Here is a 27686-nt window from a genome sequence, read left to right on the forward strand (position 1 = left end):
GCAAGTGAGGTGCAGAAAGAGGCAAGAGGAGTGCAGAAAGAGGGAAGAGAAGTACAGAAAGAAGCAGCAGAGGTACAGAAAGAAGTAAGAGTGTTGCAGAAACAGGTAAAAGAAGTGCAGAAAGAGGGAAGAGGGGTGCAGACAGAGGCAAGAGAGGTGCAGAAACAGGGAAGAAGTGTGCAGAAAGAGGCAAGAGGGGTACAGAAAGAAGCAAGAGAGGTGCAGAAAGAAGCAAGAGAAGTGCAGTAAGAACCAACAGAGGTGCAGAATGAGGTAAGAGGGGTGCAGGAACAGGCAAGAGATGTACAGAAAGAAGCAAAAGAGGTGCAGAAACAGGCAAGAGAGAAGCAGAAAGAAGCAAGAGAAGTGCAGAAAGAGGCAATAGGGTGCAGAAAGAGGCAAGAGGGGTGCAGAAATTTAAATTTACAAGAGTGGTCCAGAAAGAACCAAGAGCAGTGCAGAAAGAAGCAACAGAGGTACGGAAGGAGACAAGATAACTGCAGAAAGAGGCAAGAGAGTTGCAGAAACAGACAAGAGAAGTGCAGAAAAAGTGACCAGGGGTGCAGAAAGAGGTAAGAGAGATGCCGAAAGCAGGAAGAAGGGTGCAGAAAGAGGCAAGAGGTTTGCAGAAGAAGCAAGAGAGGTACAGAAAGAAGCAAGAGAAGTACAGAAAGAACAGAGGTGCAGAAAGAGGCACAAGGGGTGCAGAAAGAGGCAAGAGGGGTACAGAAAGAGGCAAGAGAAGTACCGAAAGAATCAACAGAGGTACAAAAGGAGGCAAGAGCAGTGCAAGAAAAGGCAAGAGAGTTGCAGAAACAGGCAAACAAGGTGCATAAAGAAGCAAGAACAGTGCAGAATGAACCAACAGAGGGGCAGAACGAGGCAAGAGGGGTGCAAAAATTTGCGAGAGAGATGCAGAAAGAAGCAAGAGCAGTGCAGAAAGAAACAACAGAGGTGAAGAAGCAGGAAAGAGCGGTGTAGACAGAGGCAAAAGAAGTACAGAAACAAGCAAAAGAGGTGCAGAAAGAGCAAGAGGGGTACAGAAAGAGGCAAGAAAGGTGCCGAAAGAGGCAAGAGTGGTGCACAAAGAGGGAAGAGGGGTACATAAAGAGCTAAGAGGGGTGCAGAAAGAAGCAAGAGAGGTGCAGAAAGAAACAAAAGAAGTGCAGAAAAATGCAACAGAGGTGCAGAAAGAGAAGTACTGAAAGAGGCAAGAGCAGTGCAGAAAGAGGCAAGAGGTTTGCAGAAGAAGCAAGAGAGGTACAGAAAGAAGCAAGAGAAGTACAGAAAGAACAGAGGTGCAGACAGAGGCACAAGGGGTGCAGAAAGAGGCAAGAGGGGTACAGAAAGAGGCAAGAGAAGTACCGAAAGAATCAACAGAGGTACAAAAGGAGGCAAGAGCAGTGCAAGAAAAGGCAAGAGAGTTGCAGAAACAGGCAAACAAGGTGCATAAAGAAGCAAGAACAGTGCAGAATGAACCAACAGAGGGGCAGAACGAGGCAAGAGGGGTGCAAAAATTTGCGAGAGAGATGCAGAAAGAAGCAAGAGCAGTGCAGAAAGAAACAACAGAGGTGAAGAAGCAGGAAAGAGCGGTGTAGACAGAGGCAAAAGAAGTACAGAAACAAGCAAAAGAGGTGCAGAAAGAGCAAGAGGGGTACAGACAGAGGCAAGAAAGGTGCCGAAAGAGGCACGAGTGGTGCACAAAGAGGGAAGAGGGGTACATAAAGAGCTAAGAGGGGTGCAGAAAGAAGCAAGAGAGGTGCAGAAAGAAACAAAAGAAGTGCAGAAAAATGCAACAGAGGTGCAGAAAGAGAAGTACTGAAAGAGGCAAGAGCATTGCAGAAACAGGCAATAGAAGTGAAGAAAGAGGGAAGAGGGGTGCAGACAGAGGCAAGAGAGGTACACAACGAGGGAAGAAGGGTGCATAAGAGGCAAGAGGGGTGCAGAAATTTGCAAGAGAGGTGCAGGAAGAAGCAAGAGCAGTACAGAAAGAACCAACAGAGGTGCACAAGGAGGCAAGAGGGGTGCAGAAAAAGGTACAAGGAGTGCCAAAATTTGCAAGAGAGGTACAGAAAGAAGCAAAAGAGGTGCGGAAACAGACAAGAGGGGTGCAGAAAGAAGCAACAGAGGTGCAGAAGGAGGCAACAAAATTGCAGAAAGAGGCAAGAGAGTTGTAGAAACAGGCAAGAGAGTTGCAGTCAGAGGGAAGAGGGGTGTAGACAGAGGCAAGAGAGGTGCAGAAAGAGGGAAGAGGGGTGCATAAAGAGGCAAGAGCATTGCAGAAATATGCAAGAAACATGCAGAAAGAAGCAAGAGCAGTGCAGAAAGGACCAACAGCGGTGCTGAAACAGAGAAGAGGGGTACAGAAATAGGCATGAGAAGTGCAGAAAGAAGCAACAGAGGTGCAGAAGGAGTCAACAAAACTGCAGAAAGAGGCAAGAGAGTTGTAGAAACAGGCAAGAGGGGTGCAGAAAAAGGGAACAGGGGTACAAAAAGAGGCAAGAGAGGTGCAGAAAGAGGAAGAGGGAAGAAGGGTGCAGAAAGAGGCAAGCTGGGTACAGAAAGAAGCAAGAGAGGTACAGAAAGAAGCAAGAGAAGTGCAGAAAGAAGCAACAAAGATGCAGAAAGAGGCAAGAGGGGTACAGAAAGAGGCAAGAGAAGTGCAGAAAGAAACAAAAGACATGCAGAAAGAAGCAACAGAGGTGCAGAAAGATGCAAGAGGGGTGCAGAAAGAGGCAAGAGAAGTGCAGAAAGAAGCAACAGAGGTGCAGAAGCGGGCAAGAGAAAGAGGCAAGAGAGGTGCAGCAACAGGCAAAATAGGTGCAGAAAGAAGCACGAGTAGTGCAGAAAGACACAACAAAGGTGCAGAAGGATGCAAGAGGGATACAGAACGATGCAAGAGAAGTGCAGAAAGATGCAAAAGAGGTGCCGAAAGAGGCAAGATGGGTGTGAAATAGGAAAGAGAGGTGCAGAAAGAGGCAAGAGGGGTGCACAAAGAGGGAAGAAGGGTGCACAAAGAGGTGAGAGGGGTGCAGAAAGAAGCAAGAGAGGTGCAGAAAGAAGTAAGAGAAAGAGGCAAGAGGAGTGCAGAAAGAGGCAAGAGAGTTGTAGAAACAGGCAAAAGAGGTTCAGAAAGAGGGAACAGTGGTGCAGACAGAGGCAAGAGAGGTGCAGAAAGAGGCAAGAGAGGTGACGTGACGAAGGAGGCCAGAGGACAGCAGAAAGAAGCAAGAGAGTTGCAGAACAGTCAAAAGATGTGCAGAAAGAGGGAACAGGGGTGCAGAAAGAGGCAAGAGAGGTGCAGAAGGAGGCAAGAGGGGTGCAGAAAGAGGCAAGAGGGGTGCAGAAAGAGGCAACAGAAGTGCTGAAAGAATCAACAAAGGTGCAGAAAGAAGCAAGAGAAGTGATGAAAGAGACAAGAGAGTTGCAAAAAGATGCAAGTGAGGTGCAGAAAGAGGCACGAGAAGTGCAGAAATAAGCAACAGAGCTGCAGTAGGTGGCAAGAGAACTGCAGAAAGAGACGGGAGTGCAGAAAGAAGCAAGAGGGGTGCAGAAAGAAGCAAGCGAGGTACAGAAAGACGCTCGAGAAGTATAGAATGAAGCAAGCAAGGTGCCGAAAGAGGCAATTAAAGTGCAAAAAGAGGCAAGAGAAGTGCAGAAAGAAGCAACAGAGGTTCGGAAGTTGGTAAGAGAGGTGCCGAAAGAAGGGAGGTGCAGAAAGCGGAAGAGATGTGCACAAAGAGGCAAGAGAGGCGCAGAAAGAAGCAACAGAGGTGCAGAAAGAAGCAAGAGAGTTGCAGAAACAGGCAAGAGAGGTACAGAAAAAGGGAACTGGGGTGCAGAAAGAGGCAAGAGAGGTGCAGAAAGAGGGAAGAAGGGTGCAGAAAGAGGCAAGCTGGCTACAGTAAGAAGCAAGAGATGTGCAGAAAGAAGCAAGAGAAGTGCAGAAAGAAGCAACAGAGGTAAAGAAGTGAAGAAGAAAGTGCAGAAAGAGGCAAGAGAGCTGCAGCAACAGGCAAAAGAGGTGCAGAAAGAAGCAAGAGCAGTGCAGAAAGAACCAACAGGTGCATAAGGAGGCAAGAGGGGTGCAAAAGGAGGCAAGATGGGTGCAGAAATATGCAAGAGAGGTACAGAAAAAAAGAGTAGTGCAGAATGAAACAACAGAGGTGCAGAAGGAGGCAAGAGGGGGACAGAAAGATGCAAGGGAAGTGCAGAAAGAAGTAAAATAGGTGTCAAAATAGGCAAGAGGGGTGCAGAAACAGGCAAGAGGGGTGCAGAAAGAGGCAAGAGTGGTTCAAAAAGAGGGAAGAGGGGTGCAGAAAGAGATAAGAGGGGTGCAGAAAAAAGCAAAAGAGGTGCAGAAAGAAGCAAGAGACGTGCAGAAAGAAGCAACAGAGATGCAGAAAGAGGCAAGAGTAGTGCAGAAAGAGGGAAGAGAAGTGCAGAAACAGACAAAGAGGTACAGAAAGAGTGAACAGTGGTGCAGACAGAGGCAAGAGAGGTGCAGAAAGAAGGAAGAGGGGTGCAGAAAGAGGCAAGAGAGGTACAGAAGGAGGCAAGAGAACAGCAGAAAGCGGCAAGAGAGTTGCAGAAACAGTCAAGAGATGTGCAGAAAGAGGCAAGAGAGGTGCAGAAAGAGGGAAAAGAGGTATAGAAACAGGCAAGAGAGGGGCAAAAAGAGGGAAGAGGAGTGCAGAAAGAGGCAAGCGAGGTGCAGAAAGAGGCAAGAGGGGTGCAGAAAGAGGCAAGAGGGGTGGAGAAAGAAGCAACATAGGTGTAGAAAAAGGCAAGAGACGTGCAGAAACAGGGAAGAGAAGTGCAGAAAGAGGCAACAGAAGTGCTGAAAGAATCAACATTGGTGCAGAAAGAAGCAAGAGAAGTGATGAAAGAGACAACAGAGTTGCAGAAAGAAAAGCAAGGAAAGTGCAGAAAGAGGCAAGTGAGGTGCAGAAAAGGCCAATAAAGGTGCAGAAAGAGACAAGAATGTTCCAAAACGAAGCAAGTGAGGTGCAGAAAGAGGCAAGAGAAGTGCAGCAATAAGCAACAGAGCTGCAGTAGGTGGCAAGAAAGCTGCAGAAAGAGACAAGAGTGCAGAAAGAAGCAAGAGGGGTGCAGAAAGAAGCAAGAGAGGTACCGAAAGACGCTCGAGAAGTATAGAATGAAGCAAGCAAGGTGCATAAAGAGGCAAGAAAAGTGCAAAAAGAGGCAAGAGAAGTGCAGAAACAAGCAACAGAGGTTCGGAAGTTGGTAAGAGAGGTGCAGAAAGAAGGGAGGTGCAGAAAGCGGAAGAGATGTGCACAAAGAGGCAAGAGAGGCACAGAAAGAAGCAACAGTGGTGCAGAAGGAGTCAACAAAACTGCAGAAAGAGGCAAGAGAGTTGCAGGAACAGGCAAGAGAGGTACAGAAAAAGGGAACTGGCGTGCAGAAAGAGGCAAGAGAGGTGCAGAAAGAGGGAAGAAGGGTGCAGAAAGAGGCAAGCTGGGTGCAGTAAGAAGCAAGAGATGTGCAGAAAGAAGCAAGAGAAGTGCAGAAAGAAGCAACAGAGGTGCAGAAAGAGGCAAAAGGGGTGCAGAAAGAGACAAGAGAAGTGCAGAAAGAAGCAACAGAGGTGCAGAAGTGGAGAAGAGAAGTGCAGAAAGAGGCAAGAGAGCTGCAGCAACAGGCAAAAGAGGTGCAGAAAGAAGCAAGAGCAGTGCAGAAAGAACCAACAGGTGCAGAAGGAGGCAAGAGGGGTGCAGAAGGAGGCAAGATGGGTGCAGAAATATGCAAGAGAGGTACAGAAAAAAAGAGTAGTGCAGAACGAAACAACAGAGGTGCAGAAGGAGGCAAGAGGGGGACAGAAAGATGCAAGGGAAGTGCAGAAAGAAGTAAAAGAGGTGCCAAAAGAGGCAAGAGGGGTGCAGAAATAGGCAAGAGGGGTGCAGAAAGAGGCAAGAGTGGTTCAAAAAGAGGGAAGAGGGGTGCAGAAAGAGATAAGAGGGGTGCAGAAAGAAGCAAAAGAGGTGCAGAAAGAAGCAAGAGACGTGCATAAAGAAGCAACAAAGATGCAGAAAGAGGCAAGAGTAGTGCAGAAAGAGGGAAGAGAAGTGCAGAAACAGGCAAAGAGGTACAGAAAGAGTGAACAGTGGTGCAGACAGAGGCAAGAGAGGTGCAGAAAGAAGGAAGAGGGGTGCAGAAAGAGGCAAGAGAGGTACAGAAGGAGGCAAGAGAACAGCAGAAAGAGGCAAGAGAGTTGCAGAAACAGTCAAGAGATGTGCAGAAAGAGGCAATAGAGGTGCAGAAAGAGGGAAAAGAGGTATAGAAACAGGCAAGAGAGGGGCATAAAGAGGGAAGAGGAGTGCAGAAAGAGGCAAGCGAGGTGCAGAAAGAGGCAAGAGGGGTGCAGAAAGAGGCAAGAGGGGTGCAGAAAGAAGCAACATAGGTGTAGAAAAAGGCAAGAGAGGTGCAGAAACAGGGAAGAGAAGTGCAGAAAGAGGCAACAGAAGTGCTGAAAGAATCAACATTGGTGCAAAAAGAAGCAATAGAAGTGATGAAAGAGACAACAGAGTTGCAGAAAGAAAAGCAAGGAAAGTGCAGAAAGAGGCAAGTGAGGTGCAGAAAAGGGCAATAAAGGTGCGGAAAGAGACAAGAGTGTTGCAAAACGAAGCAAGTGAGGTGCAGAAAGAGGCAAGAGAAGTGCAGAAATAAGCAACAGAGCTGCAGCAGGTGGCAAGAGAACTGCAGAAAGAGACAAGAGTGCAGAAAGAAGCAAGAGGGGTGCATAAAGAAGCAAGGGAGGTACAGAAAGACGCTCGAGAAGTATAGAATGAAGCAAGCAAGGTGCAGAAAGAGGCAAGAAAAGTGCAAAAAGAGGCAAGAGAAGTGCAGAAAGACACAACAGAGGTTCGGAAGTTGGTAAGAGAGGTGCAGAAAGAAGGGAGGTGCAGAAAGCGAAAGAGATGTGCACAAAGAGGCAAGAGAGGCGCAGAAAGAAGCAACAGAGGTGCAGAAGGAGTCAATAAAACTGCAGAAAGAGGCAAGAAAGTTGCAGAAAGAGGCAATAGAGGTACAGAAAAAGGGAACTGGGTGCAGAAAGAGGCAAGAGAGGTGCAGAAAGAGGGAAGAAGGATGCAGAAAGAGGCAAGCAGGGTGCAGTAAGAAGCAAGAGATGTGCAGAAAGAAGCAAGAGAAGTGCAGAAAGAAGCAACAGAGGTGCAGAAAGAGGCAAGAGGAGTGCAGAAAGAGACAAGAGAAGTGCAGAAAGAAGCAACAGAGGTGCAGAAGTGGAGAAGAGAAGTGCAGAAAGAGACAAGAGAGCTGCAGCAACAGGCAAAAGAGGTGCAGAAAGAAGCAAGAGCAGTGCAGAAAGAACCAAAAGGTGCAGAAGGTGGCAAGAGGGGTGCAGAAGGAGGCAAGATGGGTGCAGAAATATGTAAGAGAGGTACAGAAAAAAAAGAGTAGTGCAGAACGAAACAACAGAGGTGCAGAAGGAGGCAAGAGGGGGACAGAAAGATGCAAGGGAAGTGCAGAAATAAGTAAAAGAGGTGCCGAAAAAGGGAAGAAGGGTGCAGAAAGAGGTAAGCTGGGTGAAGTAAGAAGCAAGAGATGTGCAGAAAGAAGCAAGAGAAGTGCAGAAAGAAGCAACAGAGGTGCAGAAAGAGGCAAGAGGGGTACAGATAGAGACAAGAGAAGTGCAGAAAGAAGCAACAGAGGTGCAGAAGTAGAGAAGAGAAGTGCAGAAAGAGGCAAGAGAGATGCAGCAACAGGCAAAATAGGTGCAGAAAGAAGCAAGAGCAGTTCAGAAAGAACCAACAGGTGCAGAAGGAGGCAAGAGGGGTACAGAAATATGCAAGAGAGGTACAGAAAAAAAGAGCAGTGCAGAAAGAAACAACAGAGGTGCAGAAGGAGGCAAGAGGGGGACAGAAAGATGCAAGGGAAGTGCAGAAAGAAGTAAAAGAGGTGCCGAAAGAGGCAAGAGGGGTGCAGAAATAGGCAAGAGTGTGCAGAAAGAGGCAAGAGTGGTTCAAAAAGAGGGAAGAGGGGTACAGAAAGAGATAAGAGGGGTGCAGAAAGAAGCAAAAGAAGTGCAGAAAGAAGCAACAGAGGTGCAGAAAGAGGCAAGAGGGGTACAGATAGAGACAAGAGAAGTGCAGAAAGAAGCAACAGAGGTGCAGAAGTGGAGAAAAGAAGTGCAGAAAGAGGCAAGAGAGATGCAGCAACAGGCAAAATAGGTGCAGAAAGAAGCAAGAGCAGTGCAGAAAGAACCAACAAGTGCAGAAGGAGGCAAGAGGGGTGCAGAAATATGCAAGAGAGGTACAGAAAAAAAGAGCTTTGCAGAAAGAAACAACAGAGGTGCAGAAGGAGGCAAGAGGGGGACAGAAAGATGCAAGGGAAGTGCAGAAAGAAGTAAAAGAGGTGCCAAAAGAGGCAAGAGGGGTGCAGAAATAGGCAAGAGGGGTGCAGAAAGAGGCAAGAGTGGTTCAAAAAGAGGGAAGAGGGGTACAGAAAGAGATAAGAGGGGTGCAGAAAGAAGCAAAAGAGGTGCAGAAAGAAGCAAGAGAAGTACAGAAAGAAGCAACAGAGATGCAGAAAGAGGCAAGAGTAGTGCAGAAAGAGGGAAGAGAAGTGCAGAAACAGGCAAAGAGGTACAGAAAGAGGGAAGAGTGGTGCAGACAGAGGCAAGAGCGGTGCAGAAAGAAGGAAGAGGGGTGCAGAAAGAGGCAAGAGAGGTGCAGAAGTAGGCAAGAGAACAGCAGAAAGAGGCAAGAGAGGTGCTGAAAGAGGGAAAAGAGGTATTGAAACAGGCAAGAGAGGGGCATACAGAGGGAAGAGGAGTGCAGAAAGAGGCAAGCGAGGTACAGAAAGAGGCAAGAGGGGTGCAGAAAGAGGCAAGAGGGGTGCAGAAAGAAGCAACATAGGTGCAGAAAAAGGCAAGAGAGGTGCAGAAACAGGAAGAGAAGTACAGAAAGAGGCAAAAGAAGTGTTGAAAGAATCAACATTGGTGCAGAAAGAAGCAAGAGAAGTGATGAAAGAGACAACAGAGTTGCAGAAAGAAAAGCAAGAGAAGTGCAGAAAGAGGCATGTGAGGTACAGAAAGGGGCATTAGAGGTGCAGAAAGAGGCAAGAGTGTTGCAAAACGATGCAAGTGAGGTGCAGAAAGAGGCAAGAGAAGTGCAGAAAGAAGCAAAAGAGGTGCAGAAGGAGGCAAGAGAACTGCAGAAAGAGGCAAGAGTACAGAAAGAATCAAGAGGGGTAAAGAAAGAAGCAAGAGAGGTGCAGAAAGAAGCAAGAGAAGTGCAGAATTAAGCAAGCAAGATACAGAAAGAGGCAGGCGAAGAGAGATGCAGAAAGAGGTAAGAGAGGTATAGAAAGAGGGTGTAGAAAGAGGCAAGATAAGTGCAGAAAGAAGCAACAGAGGTTCAGAAGGTGGTATGAGAGGTGCAGAAAGAAGGGAGGTGCAGAAGGCGGAAGAGATGTGGACAAAGAGGCAAGAGAATTGCAGAAGAAGGATGAAAGGTGCAGAAAGAAGCAAGAGAAATGCAGAAAGAGTTAAGAGAGGTGCAGAAACAAGCAAGAGTGGTTTGCACACCATAAGTATTAATTTAACACCCACATTTAGCAATAAGTAAGAGGTGACCATTCTACATTTATAACACTTGTTGCATTTTTGGTAACGTTTGAGCAGTTTGAGCTAAAAACATTTTTTTTTGTTCAAACCTACAGATTATGCAGCAGATGATGGATTATGTGGCAAATGCGGAAAATGTATAATTGTGCGAAAGTCGGTGCAGCCAAACAGTCACATAATACCAGTGGCTCTGCTCACACCTCTGACTAGGTCCAGAAATGCTCCTCAGTGGGTCCTCATTTTTTTTGTCTCATTGAGTTTATAGTTTAGCTTCTATGTAAATGAGGAAGACTAAACCTGAGGTTACCACTCCACAACACAGACTACCATACCACATAATTGCTCTCCATAACACATAATCCCACTCTACATTATTCTTATACACTAAATACCACATACTTTCTATCCACATAATTTCACTGCACAACATACCACATCATTTCACTACAGAGAATGTACATCCACTCCACTCCACTCCAAAAAACATTAGAAAAAACTTTTACATTTACAACGCCAATAGCTCTAACTCTTGCAAATGAGAGACCTATTACATTGCAAATGCTTCTTTAACTAGTAGTCTCATTTGCAGAGTGGTGGAAAAAGGGGGCTCGGCCTCGACCGATGCTCGGGAATTCCCCTGCGTAGGACTTACAGGAGGTACCAGGAGGGGTTCTTGGCCCTTAAAGTCTCTCAGGCGTAAAGTAGACTTCATCCCCCTACCAGAAGTGTGCCAGGAGGCACGTTTGCAGAGTGGTGGAGAAAGGGGGGGCATCGCCTTTGAAGACCTCTTAGCAATACCACTGTGTGGAACTTAACACAGGTAACAGGAGGGGTAGTTGGCCCCCAGGGACATCCTTGGGGCCAACTACCCCTCTTATTACCTCCAGTAAGTCCCACACAGCAGGATTGCTAAGTTCTCATAGCAGGCTAAGTCCCCTTTGCCCACCACTCTGCAAATGCACTCCCTGGTGCCCTCTTGGATGGTGATTGAAGTCCCCTTTGCTGATGGCATCCTTAGGGGTCAACTAGCCTACCTGTTATCTCCAGTAAGCCCCAAACAGTGGGATTGCTGAGAGGTGGAAACAGGCCAACGCCCCCTTTGTCCACCACTCTGCAAATGCAACTCCTGGTTTGGGGATGAAGTCTGAGTGTCTCTTGGGGCTAACTAGCCCTCCTGTTACCTCTAGTAAGCCCCACACAGCTGGATTGCTGAGAGTGGACAGAGGCCACGCCCCCTTTTTACACCACTCTGCCATCGCGCCTGCTGGGCTGCGTTTTCAGAGTGGTGCGGGAAGGGGGCGGGGCCACTGGCGAGTTGCAGGTTTCTTATTTTTTTTATTTTAGGAAGGGGGGCTGTGTGGCCCTCCTTCCCTTAACCCTTTTGGGCCCCGGGGACCCCATCCCTGGGGGCTGAGCCATTTATTTTATGAAAAGGAAGGGAGCCCTGTGGCCCCCTACTGAGACCAATTATGGCCCGGGGGACCCCATCCCCTGGGGCTAGGCCTTTCTTTTTTTGTTTTTAAAGGGGAAGGGGACCAAGAGGTCCCCCTCCCAGGCCGATTTCGCCCTGGGGACCCCATCCGCCGAGGCTAGGCCATCCCCCACACATTTTTCATCTAAAGCCCCGGGGACCTCGTGCCCTCGCATAATATTAACAAAGACCTGGGGAGGTGGGGGTCCCCGGAGCTGCGGTGGCCCACGCAGGCCCCCACATAATAATTAAGGATTGCCCCCGGGACCTGGACCACCCGGGGCTTAAAAGAAATGAAGCGCAGGAGACCACGCTTCATTTAAAAAAAAAAATGGCGGGATTCGCGTACCGTACCTGAATCGCACCAAAATAAAAACAAAATGATTTGCTGGGCCCTGGGAGTTCCTCTGGGACCACCTTAGCAGACCTAGGGGGTCAGGGTGTTTCTGCCCTGCCCCCTTTTCTTATTTTTTATCGTTTATTTCACCTTTTTTCATGTGACTCGGTTCAACCGAGTCAGAAGATGGCTGCCAACACTTCCTCAAACGAGTGTGTCTATTAATAATATTTGGGATGGACCTCCCTCTAAAGATGCTCTGATTTACAAAAATGTATTACAGCCTATATAGAGTTAACTGTAATTGTGAAATGTTATGGAAAGTTGATTTGAAGGCTTACTATTCTGTTGATTTATTGAACAAGTTATGGTTTGAACTGTTAAAAACTTCTAGAGCAGAAAATATAACCCAAACATTTAAAAAAAAAATGTATAATACAGACATATACACTCAAACTCATATTAATAAGTTTGGTTTATCTGCTTCCTCTCTTCGTTGGTCTTGTACCACTGACCAATGCTCTTTTCTGCACATGTTATTTGATTATGACCATGTTAAATCCTTTTGGGTTTTGGTTTTGGTGTAAGTGTTCAAAAATATTTAATATCAATTTACCACTTACTTTTGATATTATTTTTTTTAGGATCTTTATCACTTATTTTCATAGTTCTAGTTTGGTGCCTGCCTAACTTGTTCGATCTACTTATTGCAGTTGCATATGCAGTGATATTATATAGCTGGAAAGATTTTTCAAAATGATCTGTTCTCTCTGGGTGGAACGTTGTTTGTGATAATCACACAATTGATGCTGTTCCCGCTTGGCATCTTCAACAAAATAGTACATTTTATCTTTCCTGATTACCACTCTCTAACTTTCTCTCTCTACACTCAACTCCAAATATTTTCATATCTTCCTAATATGTTTTTTTTTTCTCCGCTCTCCATTCTTTTTTCCTTGTTCCATTCTTGGTTTCTGCCCTTTTCTCTTTCTTTTCTCTTTATTTCTCTCCTTCTTTTTTATCGTAAAATGTACTTTTATTTTGTTAGACATATGAATGCTTAATGTTTTAATATTTGTTACAAACGAAAACATAGAGCATGATATTTAATATTTAAAAATGTAATAATGTTTCATCACATTATCTAACAAAGAACATATAATAAGTATGCTATACAGTTTTAAAATGTAATTAAGTGTTACGCTAATGTATGTAAATTACGATTTTATATATATAAAGCTTTAATAGTATGTTTTAGAAAAGTAGTAAATGCATACTAATAACCGTTTTTCATATATTTTATATTATATAAATGTAAAATAAATCTTTTTCTATTCAGTAAAATGTATTTCCAGTATTTATTTAATTTCAATGTCTCCAGTCAAAATTGCATGGTGATTTGTCTATTTCTTCATGTATCCACAGTCGACGAGAACAACAGTATCAGGATCCTGGTTCTTCAGATTAAGATAAGACTGCTTCACATTTTCATTTGAAACTAAACTACAGTTTTAACGTTTTTCATCTGTGATTGGTGACTATGTAATGTAGTCGATAGATTTTATAAGTAGGTTTAGGTAATTGTGGGTTAAGGTAGTGTCAGGTGTGTTTAAGTAAATATTATGTGCATTGTATGTTTGGACTTGGAGGGCATGGTGCTATGTGTGTGTGTTTTTTAATGTTGTTAGATGTGTTTTTTTTGGTGGGTGGCAGTGTTTAATAAATATGTTTTTTACAGAACACCCTCATTCAAGGCTATTTTGTTTTTGGAAATTGTATAAGGATTTGTTGTTTTAAGGAGTATGAGTTGAACATATATATTCCATCATTTCTAACCCCTTTCTTCTATTTTTAAATTGATTTCTCAAAAATTTACAGGATTATTCCTTTTGATGTCTTGATATTTGCATTTTTGCTTTTGGGGGTTATTTTTCTGTAGATTATTGAAAGCAGAATTGCATTTCTGAGAATAGTCTCTAGCTACTGAAATGTGAGTACATACACTTTGCTGCTTTGGGGCCAATTAGAGCTGCAGTCTCTTCACTGACCCTGGTGGGGCTCTCTGTCCCAGGGTACTGCTCACCCGTCAACCAGCCCCAGCTGCATGGAGAGGGAGGCACTGTGTTCTCTCTTATAGCCCTGCCTCCTACTCTGCACAGCGGGACGCTTTCCAGTATTGAGGCCAATTAGACATGCAGGGCCCGATTCACAGAACTAACTTAAGACAAAATCCTAAACTTACTACTTTTGGTATTCACAGAAGTTAGGATTTTGTCTTAAGTTTGTCTTAAGACAAACTTAAGACAGACTTAAGACAGACTTAAGACAAACTTAAGACAAACTTAAGACAAACTTAAGACAGACTCAAAACAAACTTAAGACAAACTTAAGACAGACTTAAGACAGACTTAAGTTAGGATTTTGTCTTAAGTCTGTCTTAAGTCTGTCTTAAGACTGTCTTAAGACTGTCTTAAGTCTGTCTTAAGTCTGTCTTAAGACTGTCTTAAGACTGTCTTAAGTCTGTCTTAAGTCTGTCTTAAGTTTGTCTTAAGACAAACTTAAGATAAAATCCTAACTTCTGTGAATATCAAAAGTAGTAAGTTTAGGATTTTGTCTTAAATTAGTTCTGTGAATCGGCCCTGCAGTCTTTTCATTGCCCTGGTGGGACACGCTGTCCCAGGGTCGTACTCACCTCTCAACCAGCCCCAGCTGCATGGGGTGAGAGGTGCGGTGATCATGCTTATAGCACAGCCTCCTACTCCGTAGACTGGAGGACGCCGGGCTGGGCTACCCCTCTTAGTGCAAAGAACTTACCTTCTGACTACCACCATTTTACCGGATCTTGACGGTAAAGAACTACGGGTAAGAGGAAAGATAGTGCTATTGCTGTGAGCATCATCGACACAAGAGAGGCTGGTTCATTAACCAATTACTTGACTATTGCTATGTCGGTAATCAACTCCGAGATAAAGTCTGTGGAAGAGAGTTTGAGGGCTGTTAGGAAATCCTTGACACTTCGACCCCTGTGACAATAAGAGTATTAACCCATCATAAGCCAAGTCGGGCAGAGCCATTAGCTCTGGAATGGGGAGGAACCAATGAGTTCAGGGAAACTACCGTTGTGTCCGTGTGGGGGGCTTGGATTTACCATTGAGTCATCGTGGCATAAGCACCCTACTGGCCAAAGCTCCAACTCGGACATTGCAGACTCCCCGCCCAACAAAAAAAAAAAACCTGCCTCACACGCAAGGCTCGAGCTGAAGAGCAACGGGAAGAACAGCACAAAAGCAGTTCAATCGATGAGCAAGGGAGGGGTCACAGAACCAAAAGAAAAAAAGGGTGATCTGTCAGCACAAAAGGAGGAGTCAAATACAATGGGCACAGGGGGGAGGCTTCCTGTTTGGAAGAATTACTTGTCAGGCTTATATCTGCCCTGACTGCAGCACTGGAAATTATTGATAGGACATTGAAGGAGCTCCTCACAAATGTGCTGTCTGACATACCTATGACCACTAGGCATGACCCCTACCCATTTGAGTCCACACCCCTGGCTGCAACAGCCTTTATAGAAGCAGATAAGATGAGGGAACATCTGCATTCCAGCTTGGCAGACTCGGGCCCTCTATCTCAGTTCCCAAGGGTTGGTTCTGAATAGGGATATAGAGGAAAGTCTGTCACCACAGAGCTTAGAAATTTGGCCCCACTAGAAAGGGCCCGAAATAGAAAATTACAAATACTACAGCGGCCCCCAGAGTGCATACCATGTGTAGTTGTTTTGAAGAATGTTCCACCACTGGATGCAGCCCAAGAGGAATCAGATCAACAGTTGAAAAGCAAGGTAATCCACTGTCTGGGCACCACCCTTAGATGCATCACACGGAATGCTCTCACAAATGGAATAGTAGGAGTTTGGAGGGTGTAGTGGTTGGGCTACACACCGGATCTGAGAGATTGCGTTGTAATCAATCTTTGTAATACAAGCCTAGTTGTAGTGGGTTTGGCAATCTGCATGTCCTTCTTCAAAGAATGCAGCTGCATGCCCTTCTTTAAAGAATGAAGCTTGTTCCCTTGGGTCACAGGGAGAAGCACCAGTTTAACAGCTGATTTTGTTGCACTGTCCAAGTCTTGGTCTCGGAAGGTTTTAAATTTCTAGATCCTGATTTGTGTGCTCAGTGATCACAATCCATTGGTGTTAAGTTTAAGTGTGGGGCTGCCACCGATAATTCAGGATAGGATGGACTGCCCAATCAAATGCACCAGAAATGTGGGAGATACAACAGAAGTGGGAGGATGTTGATGCAAAGGATCTCCTGCCCAGCTTGTGGAGAATCACAGGGCTAAGTTTGAGCTCTGTCTTGGCGACAACCCTGAGTTGGGGGCAGTCCTAAGTGCTTTTCTGAAAGTCTGTAAGAATGTTAAGAAGCATCTAATGGCACCCATGTACCAACACCCCTGGAGCCCTAATAAGTGGTTTGATACAACTTGCTTGAGGGCCCATTCTAACCTTTTACAAGCCCTCAAAAGTTCCCCAAGGGTTCCAACAGTTATAAGGCATTGCAGGATGCTTCCCAAAGAAGTTATTAGGCAAGGAAAAGAAGAAATTGGGACAGGCTTGGAAGCAATGGGTCAGCTCCTCCGCTAGGAATGATGGGGCACAGTTTTGGAAGATAGTTAATACTCCATTTTTCTCCAGTAGCCCTAGTACTGGCACAGAGGTAACTATTCATGAGCATGACTTGGTCAACTATTTTACTAAACTGTACAAATGTAATGACCAGACAGACACTGAATCTGGCAATGCACTAGATCCTTCTAGCCCAGCATGCACAGTGGAGTTGACAATGACACTTGGGGACATTATCCTGGCAGTAAGCAGATGTCCAAGCCATAAAGCGCCAGGACCAGAAGGGGATCCTGGCAACCTTTTTAAATATAACTTGACCTTTTAGGCTGTAGATTTTGGTGAACATACTAAGGTGCGTAATCAATGTATCACCTCCTAAGCCGTGGTCATGGGCAAATATTGTGCCAATTTTCAAAAAGGGACAAAGAAGCAACCCACAATGCTATCGGCCAATATCCCTAATAGATGCCACAGCTAAGATATTGGCCAGAATCCTGCTTGATCAACTAGAAAACTGGGCTAATTAGAAAGTCATTTATACACCAGCACAATATGGCTTTCGGCAGGGACTAGGGATGACAGACCAGTGCCTTAAACTACAACTAATAATGAGCAGGTATGTGGCCGCAAAAGATGGTTGCCTATTTTTGGTGCTCATGGACTTAAGTGCAGCATTCACTAATGTAATAAGAGGGTAGCTGTGCAGCATGCTGATAAGTAAGGGTGCTAATCTCAAAACTGTTCACCTCCTTGCCTATTTGCATACAGATGTAGAAGATAGGATCAGGTATGGGCCAAGTGGGGAATGTACCTCTTACATAAAGATCAGAAAGGATGTCACACACAGGTGTGTGCTGGCACCCTTCCTTTTCAGTTTTTATATCAATGGCCTAGAGGATTGTTTGATCAAAGCTGCAGCTGAACCGCCCATGATCAGGGAACATCATTTACTCGTACTTATATAGGCCGATGATTGGGTTCTCATGGTGCAAACACAGAGGGGTCTCCAGAAACTCCTCAATAGTGTTTTTTTACCTTTATGTTCGATCTGGGCCATTCTATGAACAAAACCAAATTGTATGCAATGGTCTGTGGGCAACCGCGAAGTAGCCTAACTCCCTTCCACATTGATGGAATAGCCCTCAAATGTGTTTCTACATTCTCCTATTTGGGAATGCCATTTGACAGCAGGAACACCTGGTTGCATCCCAAAGGAGGAAGGGTCATTCCAAGCTAGGGTCCAGATGTACGACCCTTTTTGGCGGCTGCAAATGGGAAATTGGGCCATTTGCGACCGCTAAAAGGGGTTCTAGTATTTTGCGATCAGTAACCTATTACCGACTCGCAAAAGAGGGTTTGCGAGCCACTTTTAAGAAGGGGCGTGCCAAAGGCATCCCTTCGTAATAGTGAGTCACACTGGTATGTACGATTGTTTTGCGACCGCAAAAGTGGTTGCAAAACAATCACAGTTACTACCTACTTCAAGTAGGTGGTAAGCCAGTCGTAAACAGGAAGGGGTCCCCTTTCCTTTGTGAATGTAAGTGAAAATATTTTTTAAGAGCATGCGGTGTTCCCACGGACCACTGCTGGAAACTTAAAAAATTAAAATTTTAAATGCACCCCATTTTCCTTTAGGAAAAACATGCTGCATTTAAAAAAAATTATTGCTTTATTTAAAAAGCAAACTCCCCAGCAGGCCACCATCCCTGTGTTCTTGCCCATTCCCAATGGGTTGCAAATTGCAACCTACCTCATGAATATTGATGAGACAGGTAATTTGCGACCCATTGGGAATCGCTAAATGTGTCTAAGACACATTAGTACATTCAGTTTTGCGCTATGCCCCTAGACCCAGCAATTACTATCTACAAAGACAGACCCATCTCAATTGCTAATTATGGGTGTGGGGTGTGGAGGCATACTGACCCTTTACCCTTGCAGAATAGTGAAAACAAGTTTTTGTGAAGGCTTACTTATGTCATTCCCCCCCAGCAAACCTGCCACTATAGTACATGAGGAGCTAGGATTACATTTTATAGGTGATGCAGTAAGGATGGCACCCACCTTACTTTGGCTGTCAATCTGGTGCAGACCAGAAGCAGCTTTGATGCAAAGGGTGATTTTTAATTGTTTAAATCTAGTAGGGGCACACAAGGCTAGTTGGTTTATGTTTGTAAAAAATGAAAATCGTTGACATCCATAGATCCGATTTCTTTGTTGTTCCGATGTCCATATAAACTTGGACTAGAGCTCTGGTAAAAGGAGAACTGCTAAATCGGATAGCTGGAATGAGATAAGAGGGTGATTTAAAGAAGGGGATGATGGTGGCCTACTTCCCCCTCTGCACAACACCCCATATTGAGCCATACTTATTAAGAGTTTGCGCCTTCAAAAATACTACTTGTCAAGATTTAGATTGGGTCTGGCTCTTTTTCTAAAGTCTCTAAAGTTTTTTCAGCGAAAGACTTGATACCTTGCCCATGTAACTCACTTACCTTGCAATCACAACTACACATGTTTTTCTTCAGTGAGTTTATAGAGAACAAAAAAATCAGTTTTTGCTACCTCTTTTGAGAACTCTAAACATCAGGAAGTATGAAGAGAGTCTCACCTACCTACATTTGTTCCAAACTGATTTAAAATGTATAACAGTATATATGTTATGTTATGTTATGTTATGTTAGTGGTGATTTGTAACCCGCACGGCTACTCAGAAGAGTGTCCCGGTGCGAGCCCACCAAACGAGAACCGTGAACAGAGATAGCGGCAGAAGGGAAAACAGGCTTAATTGAATAGGAAAGTTTTGAGTTTTTTCCTGAACTGAGTAGGGTTTTGAAGGCTACGGAGCTCCAAGGAAAGAGAGTTCCACGGCTTAGCTGCCAAATAGGACAAGGAGCTGCCCCCTTTCTTTTCAGATGGATTTTGGGTACAGAGGCCAGGCACGTGTTCGAAGAGCGTAAGAGTCTGCCCGGAACATAAAACGAAAAACGTTTCCTCAGAGACGCCGGGCCGTATTCATAGAGTGCTGCATATGCCGTAACTAAAGCCTTGAACAAGATCCTAGCTTTTAACGGCAGCCAATGCAAGTTGCGGAGATGTTGTCTCATGCTAATGTGTTTGGGTAAGTCCAGCAGCAGCCGAGCAGCGGCGTTCTGCATGACCTGCAACGTATCCATTAGGTAGCCAGTGAGACTCACGTACAATGCATTGGCATAATCAAGATGGGAGGTGACTAATGCCCGGACTACTGTTTCTTTGTCCGGGAGAGGAAACAGGGGCAGAAATTTTCTGAGCATCTTCAAAATGCTGAAACATGTACCTGTCAATTTACTGATCTGATTGAAAAAGCTAAGTTTTTCGTCAAACCAGATCCCCAGATTTTTCACTGGGAGACCCGAAGGGGATTGTCGAGGGGCATCAGCAGGCCAGCAATCATACCAAAACAATGAAGGAAATTCCCCCAAAAACAGTATTGCTTTTCTATCTTCATTGCATTTCAACTGGGCCGAAGTGAACCGGTTGAACACAGCAGACAAACAGGTTCTAACGTGGGCCGTAGCAGACTTGTGCTTTTTCCAGGAGAATAAAAGCTGGGTATCATCAGCATATGCTAGTACTTTAGCGCCAAGATCCTCGGCTAGCTGGATTAGAGGGGTCATATACAGGTTAAATAACAAAGGGCTCAGTATGGATCCCTGAGGGACCCCTGTTTGCACAGCTTAGATAGTAGATGCAAAAGGGGGGATCCAAACTTGCTGGGTTCTACTGTCAAGGAAGGACTTTAACCATTCCCATACGGCACCAATGATACCAAGCCTCTGTAATCGAGCCAGGAGGAGAGCATGGGGGAGAGTATCAAAGGCGGCAGATAGGTCCAATAGGACCAGAACTGCCCTGCCCCCAGCAACTGACGTCTCCCGGATGGCCTCCGAAATTTCCACCAAGGCAGACTCAGTGCTATAAGAAGCACGGAATACAGATTGAACTGGGTGCAGCAAACCCTGCTGTTCAATGTAGGAGGTCAGTTGTTTCTTCACCAGTTTCTCACACACTTTGGCCACGCCCAGAAGCAAAGAGATAGGAAGATAGCTGGATGGAATGTGTGGATCCAGCGTCGGCTTTTTTATGAGAGGGACCAGCATGGCCTGCTCCAGGCGGGAGGACCGAGGCCAACCCCAAAGATGCGTTGATCAGCTGGTTCACCAGACAATTAATGTCTAGAGCTGTGTGGGCCATGAGTATGGCGGGACACGGATCGAGAGGGGAACCAGATTTTAAAGAGGTCAAGGCAGCAAGGGACTCGGCAAGGGGTATGGCGGCGAAAGAGGAAAAAGTAGTTTCAGTGTCAGACGCAGTATTAAAATCCACGGGCACCTGCGTGGTCTGGTCTACTGGTGTGTTAAAGAGCAATTAGAGTGATCTAGCTTTATTCATAAAAAAGTCAGAGAGCTCTTCGCACCAGACAAGGGAGGGTGTATGGGCATTGTTCATAGCTTTTGGAGAGACATAACTTTTCACAATGTTAAACAGTGCCTTGGCATTATTGCCCGACATGGCAAAACGATCGGCGTAAAAACAGCGCTTCGCAGCAACAATCGCCGCGTAGTAAGATTTTTGAGCTTTTTTTCAATTCCATCTTGTCAGCTATGCTGTAGTTCTGTCTCCATTTTCTTTCCAGCCTTTTGCACTGCTGTTTCTAGGATTTAAGCAAAGGCGCAAACCATGGTTTAGACAACGGCGTATTAAGGCGTCGAGGTGTGACCTGAGGCGAAAGATCGCAGACCACCTTCTCAATCCAAATGTTAAACTGTCCCAGAGCCGAGTCCAGATCCTCCAGGAGATGTGGCAGACAGTCGGCCAGCGCAGTGCACTGAGCTGCAGGATCGATTTTATTGGGAGCCCTATGTGTAGCAGCACAGCGTGACCTAGACAAGGAGGGACATTTGGCAATATTCCACCAAAAGGAGATTAAATAGTGATCAGACCAAGTAATGGGCTGTGGAGGGTTCACCAGCAGTGGCAAACTGGAGCAGACTACGTCAAGCGTATGGCCTCCACTATGAGTTGGAGAGGAGACATATTGTACAAGTTCGGTCGAATGCAGCAAGGCTAGAAAATCGCGCGCGTCATTCCCATCCAGGTTGTCCATGTGAATATTACAATCCCCGAGGAGCAAGAAATGAGAGTAGCGCAGAGCTCTGGGTATGATCCAAGTATCCAGCAACTTTGGAAAAGAGCCTATAGGGCCAGGAGGATGGTACAGCACAATCCCACCCAAGCAGTAGTGTGGGGAAATTTTAATGCAAAAATCCAAAGCTTCAACATCAGGAGAGTCCGTAAGTTCAGAAAAAAGACACCCCCATTCCTCTTTCACCACAACTGCCACCCCCGCCCGTTTTTCTGATCCACACGGGCGATCTTGAAGCCGGTGGGGATGGCCAAATCAATGACTGGACAAGAGGACGGAGTAAGCCAAGTTTCCGTCAAGAAAAGTATGTCAAGAGACGCATCCGTGAGTAGCTGAAAAATGTCCTGGCAATGTTTAGACATAGAGCGGGCATTTATATCTACGGCCTTGATAGAGACCGGCAACTTACCTGCCCAGAGCTGTTCAGCAGAAGGAATGGGGGACAGGGAAAAAGCAATCTCACACTTCACACAAGAGTAGGCGCTGTTTAACGCAGCATCCCATCTCATACAGTTGCTACAATTCAATGCGTTAAGTGCTAACAATTACTTACGGTTGTACTGAATAGGTCTAGCGCAGTTCTGGATAGCGTCACTGGCCTAGTGGCTGGTGCTGGCCGCCTCCGGGACGCTGACGGGCGCAGACAGCCTTGCCTTAGGCATGCCTTCGGCGCGCCAGCGGCACGCTCGCGCAGCAAGTATTATAAGCCTCCGCCCTTCTCAACGACTAGAGCACGCACTCGCTAAAATAGCAACTCTAAGTGGCACAACCCGTAAGTGAGGGCCAAAGGTAGCGCAAGGTAAAACCCAGGAATTTGCACAGTAAAACCCAGAAAAGTAAAATCCCCACACAGTTTTAAAAAGTACAATTAAAAATGAGGCATAATTTTAAAAAGAAGCAAGTTGAAGAGAAATGCGACCAAGCTACGCGGTACACAGATTCAAGTGCTCAGGGCAACAGCTGCTCGCGCAGCGCGCATTATAAGCCTCCGCCCTTCTCAACTACTAGAGCATGCACTCGCTAAAATGGCGGCTCTAAGTGGCACAACCCTGTTGTGTGTAGATTTAGATTCCGTATATAGGTTTCCCGATTTTTGCCCTTATATAGGTACAATTCTTACTGCCCTTATTTAGGCATAGAAAATGCAGCCCTTATTTAGGCATTGTCCACGCTAACCAAATACAGGCATGGTCTCCTACATCCGTCAATCCACGTCACAACAAGTTCTTGGAAAACCAGACTCTTAAGCCTTTAGGAATTTCCCTTGCTTGGATATTGGTTTCTCCAAGAACTCATTTGTTATGCATGAACATCTATTCCTTAGGGGTTCAACGTTCCGATGCCCGACTTTTACGTCAATACAGGCATTCCTAAACACCTTCAAGGTATAAATATACCTGCACTTGCCCTGGCAAACCACGGTTCTGGTACGGTCCAGCTCGACTGCCTACTTGCGGTTTGCCACGACAAGTTCGGAAGGAGATCGAGTTCCCGCCTGATGCACTGACCAGACGCTGTCATCTTCCTCGCAGAGAATCCAGCTCCAGTGTTTCTGATTCCCCTTGCGGGGTGTTAGATATCGAGCCCCGGAAAGAGATTCCAACCTCACACATTCTAGGGTATGGAGCAGACTAGAACTTAGAGAAACTTTTGGCAACTCTTGGCAAAACTAAAACTATAGCTAGCTATACTTTAGAAAACAGCACCTACTTCTTACCTCGTACTACACTTAGGTTAGGTACACTGGGTTAGAACTATTTAAAAGCATCAGATGAGTATTCACATTTAAGCCTGTGTTACTTATGTATGTATTTTATGAATATATGTCATAGCTACAAACCATGCTATTGCAGTATTATTTTATCTTACTGCTAACCCTGTACGTATTGTACTTCACATCCTGTCTTATGATTGAAGCAGTTCATATCTCTTGCATGAGAAATAAGACTGGTCAATAAACCCTTTTTATTGAAACGCCCTTCTCTCTATTTCTGTGCAACTCTGTAGAAACGAAGCATGCACGATTGACTGAGTGAAACTGTTTTATATTGTTTCCACGGTTCTGAGATTGTTCCGACTCTAAGGGAAACAAAGTTGTCATTTTTATGTGGTTGTCAGAAACTAATCCCTTCTTGTATATTCGAGAAGTTTCTAGTGACCTCTGAGTTAGCTGGCACACACAAGTAATTAATGTACTCGATAGAGACATACTGACCTCAGTCCTATGTCAAAACTATAGTGTATATTATTCCAATGCGCAGAGCCTATCAGGAATATAGGAACTACACTACATGGCGCCCAACGGTTTGGTAAGGCACTAATTTAACGCTAGATACTGAAGTAACTCAATCATGCTTTTCTCAGAGACCCCTACTCATAATACTCCATAAGACGTCTGGAGTGGGTAGGGATAATATCCGCCATGGCTGAGTAGGACAAAAATCCTATGTATTAGCTGTTTGGTTTGTTCAACGTTGAAGGATAAAGTGTTCCAAAATATTGTGCACCTTATCTTTGTTTCCTTGAAACTTGTTCTACATTCTTGATTAAACAATGGCAGATGAAGACGTTACTGCTGATCCAGTCGCAACAGGTTTCAACCATACAGGGTTAAATGAAACCGAAGTGGGTGTTATACACATCCCATCAAATTTAAGGAGAGCCATCACTCTAAAACGTATAAAACATGGCCTAACACCAAGAGGTGGTAGAGCAGTTTTTGTGATAGAGGCACGTGAATCTCACCAGACAGAGGTATTCTACTCATGGATTACATTCCCAGAATCAAATCCAGTAACACACTTGTTTCACTTCTACAAAGAAGATGATCCACCTGAGGAATACATTCCTTTCGAGGATATTGAAATTCCACTCACATACCAGGAGCATGATCTCTGGTTTAAAGGTGCCCTAAAACATTACAATCACATTACCAGGCTCGGTCCACTAGGTAGACCAGGAGCAACATGGCCGATTTTAGCCGGCTAAACACCTCATCCTGACATTGAAGAAATGTCAGATGTAGAATTACTAGCTCAACTCAAGGAGCTAATCAAAGTATATAGACAATTGGTCATGCGGACTTTCACAGTCCAACCACCATTAACCATTCAAAATCCAGCCCCTCATCAGTGGAATACACTAAAAATTACACCACAGACGTTACACGCAGTCATGGGTAAAATGCCCACAAAACGTGACCAAATTCCATTCTGGATAGCTCAAAAAATTACTCAAATTGAAGCGGTATTTCCTAATACCAGCCCTTATGAGAAACATAGGATTCTAACAATCTGTTTACCGATGGGGATCACACCACATCTGGAAGACTGTACCACTTGGGGCACAGTCTTTGCTGCTAACTACACTAAATCACATGCTGTTCCGTCTATGGCGGTAATACCTGATGTCCTGAAACAAATTCAAAACGAATACGAGGCAGAGCCTGCTCTGAATTTAGGTATGAAGTTTCGACCAGGTCTCGACAATAATATTATCTAATATTAAAGGAGAAGCAGCATCAGTGGCAATCCGCCAGAAATTAAGGGAATTTGATGTAACAGAACAACCAAAAGAACTAGCCAGAAAAATTGAAAAATCCTATGAAGAATTAGGCAGAGACAGTTTGGGAGGGAAACCAGTCATACCACAACTGTCTGAAAGTCCTGATAAGGTCTTTCCTAAAAACACTCCTACCTCTTCTAAAAAGAAGTGGGAAAATAACAAACAACATTCAAAAGAGAAAGATTCTCAATCCCGAGGTAGGTCTCCTCAAAAGGAGCCCTCTGAAAGGAGGTAAAACCTCAGGAATAGGGATAATTTGAGAAAACCTGACAGATATCAAGATACTGATACATGTTCCTCTTGTACCTTTCAGATATCGTCACAGACATCCGAAAGATGAGGACGGTCAGAAAACAAGGAAGAACGCGTAAAGTCCAAAGACGATCAACACGTTCAGAAAAACAAACCAAAACCTCAATTCTCCAAAAAGAAGGTAGCAGGTCTGAAGATCAGACATGCCGAGGATTCTGAGAACACAACTCAAGAACGGAGAATGGGCTCAGACAATTTTGGACAGAACAGCAGAGTAGCTCGCCAGAACCTGAAGGGGCTTCTGGAGACAGTGGACTTGAATGAAGACATTCAAGTTGGAACTGCAGATACCAGGGTTAGTTTTCCGCATAGGTTATATGAAATAACACTCTGGATGGAGGGAGACATACCAAGAAAAGTGACAGCACTCTTTTGGGAGCGACTTTCAAAGGTTTATGATATACTTCTAGCAGAACAAGACTGGCCACCAGAATTTGTCAGGGAGTGCCCACATGGCGAAGACATCATTATGCCAGCCTTCTCCAACGATGTTCCAGTACACTTAAAATATACTTATGCCAGGAAATGGGCAGTGGCCCAGGCCCAAGCATTATATAAGAATCATGTAGGATCGGATGAGGACTCACCTCACCACAAAATCCAGTTAAAAAATCAACCAACTGCACAAAGGCAGTACCCGGTTAAGCAAGAAGCTAAAAAACAAGTCAGGGAGATCTTAGATCAACTTGAATACCAGGGGGTGATTGAAACATGCACCTCATCAATGAACAATTCTTTGTTTCCTGTCTCCAAATCAGACAATACATATCGTCTAGTTTTGGATTACAGACATCTAAACTCTTGTTGTAAAACATTTGCAGTGCAAAATGCACACAGTACAGCATTAATGAATAACATTGTGCGTAAAAAGTACAAAACCACATTAGACATTTCAAATGGTTTCTTTTGTCAAAATATTGCACCTGAAAGTAGATATTTGACCGCTTTCTCAATAATCGGGACACAGCGTCAATTTTGTCGACTTCCACAGGGGTTCAAAAACAGCCGAGGTTATTCTCAGCAAGAGTAACAGAGTTACTACAAATTTATGATAACGAGGCATTGTCATATGTCGATGATATATATCTGACAGACGATGATCTGAACAGACACTTGAACAGGGTGAACACCATTATATTGGGCTTCGCCTCTGAGGGTTTCAAATTCAACTTTAAAAAGTCCAGAATTGCCCATCTCAACGTCCTTTTCCTAGGATATGAACATTCAAGTAAAAGCAAAAAGCCTGGCAGCCAACTTTTTTTGTAAAGTGTGTGCTGCTCCCACCTCCAAAAATGCTGAAAAACTTACAGTCAATTCTAGGTTTCAAGAACACACAGAAATTCTGCGTTCACCTCAAATAGACATGTTAGCAACAAAACACTTACAAACACGCGTAAACATACGCAACTTAGTGATCCGAATCATTCCGGGTCAATGCGGATTAACCTACTTAACTTTTAACGAGGGTGAAAAGGTACCAATTGTATACACAAGCAGAAATGAAATTCACTTCTACCGAAAAGATTCTGACAGCAGTTCAAACCGCTGTAGCAAAAGAAAGAGCCCTAGCACAGGGGAAACGCATTATGGTCGTGACTCCTGTACCAGCATTAGAGGCAGTTACTAAAGCTTGCATTCCGAATGCAAAAGCTTTACATCCAAGATGGATACAATGGGTTAATTCTCTTGCTGCAACTGATGTTGAATATGTTTTTGATCCTTATTTAAAAACACAAGCATTCCTGCAATACGAACACGAATGTCCTCTGCCTACTGAAATTCTTCCTCTTGACCAGTACGAATTTATAATTTATACTGACGGATCTGCACAACCTGCTAAGGGGAGTAAACAAGCTTACAGTGCAGCATGCACAATCGTGAAAGGTCGTATGCACGATGGCAAATTCAGACCAATGGTCACAAAAACACAATCTTTAGGAGATTGTACAGCTCAGCGAGCTGAACTAAAAGCATTCAAGATGGCACTTGAAAATACGGATCGCGAATTCCCCACACTCATAGTGTGCGATTCTTTTTACTGTGTTCAACCTTACAAGGAATATTTACAGAATTGGCTTCAAAATGGTTTCAAAGATGCAAAAGGTGGCACAATCAAGCACAAAACGCTTTGGGAACAAGTAGTTCAGTTGCGAAACGGACTACAAAACACTCACGTGATACACACGCTGAGTCATCAACGTGATAGCGTTCACATTGAAGGGAATTCATTGGCTGATGAAGCCGCGAAAGGGGCTGTGCAAACGGCTTCCGTAGCTGCAATCACTCATTCAAAAACGAAAAAAGACAATGCTGGCTGTCGATGCTTCAAGCAAAGGTAGCTGTGCAGTGTTACCTAAACAATTTCCACTCAAATACTCATATATAATTGATGCGAGCAATGTTCCGTTTGCTCGAATCCCTGGAGTGGGGGATAGGGTAATACCAAACATGGAACATAGATTAAGACTAATCCTAGCAGCACAGGAAGGGATTGCCTCTACCCATGCAGGTGTTTCCACCACAGTATCGTTATTAACAGAGATACTGGTGGCCAGGCATTAGGAAACAGACCAGGAATTATGT

The sequence above is a fragment of the Triturus cristatus genome, chromosome 2_1 (genome assembly GCF_964204655.1).
Source record: "Triturus cristatus chromosome 2_1, aTriCri1.1, whole genome shotgun sequence".
Classification (NCBI taxonomy): domain Eukaryota; kingdom Metazoa; phylum Chordata; class Amphibia; order Caudata; family Salamandridae; genus Triturus; species Triturus cristatus.